Source organism: Octodon degus, unplaced genomic scaffold (assembly GCF_000260255.1).
Source record: "Octodon degus isolate 3935 unplaced genomic scaffold, OctDeg1.0 scaffold00441, whole genome shotgun sequence".
Classification (NCBI taxonomy): domain Eukaryota; kingdom Metazoa; phylum Chordata; class Mammalia; order Rodentia; family Octodontidae; genus Octodon; species Octodon degus.
In genome coordinates this window covers 79092-81141 of record NW_004525017.1, presented here as the reverse complement: position 1 = coordinate 81141, position 2050 = coordinate 79092, and positions in this window count along the sequence as shown.

Here is a 2050-nt window from a genome sequence, read left to right as displayed (position 1 = left end):
GGGCTTTGTCAAAAGCCTTTTCTGCATCCATTGAGATGATCATGTGGTTTTTGAATTAGACTATTGATATAGTGTATTACATTTATGGATGTATATATATTGAACCATCCTTGCATCTCTGGGATGAATCCTACCTGGTCATGGTGTATGATCTTCTTGATGATTTTCTGTATTCTATTTGCTAGCATTTAGTTGAGGATTTTTGCATCTATGTTCATGAGGGACATTGGTGTGTTGTTGTTTTTCTTAGTTATGTTATTCCCTGGTTTGGGTGTCAGTATAATACTTGCCTCTAGGAATGATTTTGGGAAGATGTTTTCTTTTCAATTTCATTGAAGAATTTGAGGTATATAGGGATTATATCTTCTTTACATTTCTTGTAGAATTCAGCTGTGAATCTATAAGGACCTTGACTTTTCTTTATCAGTAGGCTTTTTCTTACATTTTTCATTTCATTGCCTGTTATTGGGTTATTGAGAGTTGTTATATATTCCTGATTCAGTTTTGGTAATTTTCACCTTTCCAGAAATCTGTCCATTTCTTCTCTGTGTTCTATTCTAAAAGAATAAAGATTCTCAAAGTAACTATTGATGATCGTCTGAATTTCCACTGTGTCTGTGGTTATTACATCCTATTCATTCCTTATTGCTTTTATTTGAATTTTTTCTTTCCTGTTTTCGATGAGGTTAACTAGGGGATTATCAATTTTATTTAATCTGTCAAAGAAATAGATTTTTTATTCATTAAATGTTTGAATTGTTTTATTCATCTCTATAGAATTAATTTGTGCTATAATCTCCATGATTTCTTCTCATTTTTGGGCTTTGGTTTTGGTTTGTTCTTCCTTTTCTTGATGTTGGTGGTACATCATTAGGGTTTTTCTTTGTCTCTATTCTGTTTTCCTCATGTGTAAATTTACAGGTATAAAATTCCCTCTAAGAACTGCTTTCATTGCATCCCTTCAATTCTGATAAGTTGTGCTAGAATATTCTTTATTGTAGATTTTGTTCAGCTTCTTGTTTAGTTTTCTTTGTGATCTATTCATTCCTGAGTAGTGTGTTGTTTAATTTCCATGTGTTTATAGGGTTTTCCTGGTTTCTTTTCTCATTTTTTTCCAGTTTTGTTGGACTATGTTCGAATAATATGCATGGGATAATTTCTGTTTTCTTGCATATACTGAAGCATGACTTATGAACTTGAATGTGGTCTACTTCAGGAAATAATCCATATTCAGCTAAAATAAATGTGTGTTCATCTGTGGTTAGGTGGAACACTCTGAATATGTCCATTAAATCCATTTTTTCCAAGATCTGGTTCAGTTCTTCTACTTCTTTGCTAATTTTTTGTCAACTTCACTTATCTTTTTGGGATAATGGGGTGTTAAGGTCTCCTATTAAGATAATGGTATTGGATATTAGATTTTTCATGACCATTAAGGTTTGTCTTATATAATTGGGTTCTCACATATTTGGTGTGTACATGTCTATGAGTGTTACCTCTTCCTCTTGAATTTTTCCCCTAACCTGTATATAGTGGCCTTCCTTATTTTGTTTGATCATTCTTGGTTTGAAGTTGAGACTGTCTGAGCACATGATTGCTACCTGTGCTTTTTTCTGAGGTGGTGGGGCATCTAGTGGTTTCTTTTATTTAACTTTCAACTTATCAGTTTTTTATGAGTTAAATGTGTTTCTTGTATACAGCATATTGTTGAATTTTTGTTTCTTAATCAAATCTGCCACTCTCTCTTAAATGGTGAATTGAGTCCATTTCCATTGGTGGTTATAATTGAGATGCGTTGACTTATGATTAACATGTTATTTATCTTTTGTTGTTTATTGTTTTTTTCTCCTGTGTTTTAATTTTTCATCATATTTCATGGGTTCCTTCTGTTCTCATTCATGGAGTTCTGATCATTTTGATCCCTGTCTAGAATGTCTTCTTTAGTCTGTGTAGGGTTGGCTTTGCATCATGAAATTTTCAGTTTTTCTTTGCGATGGAGTTATTTCACTTCTTCATCAAACTTGAAAGAGAGTTTTGTAGGTTTTAGTAC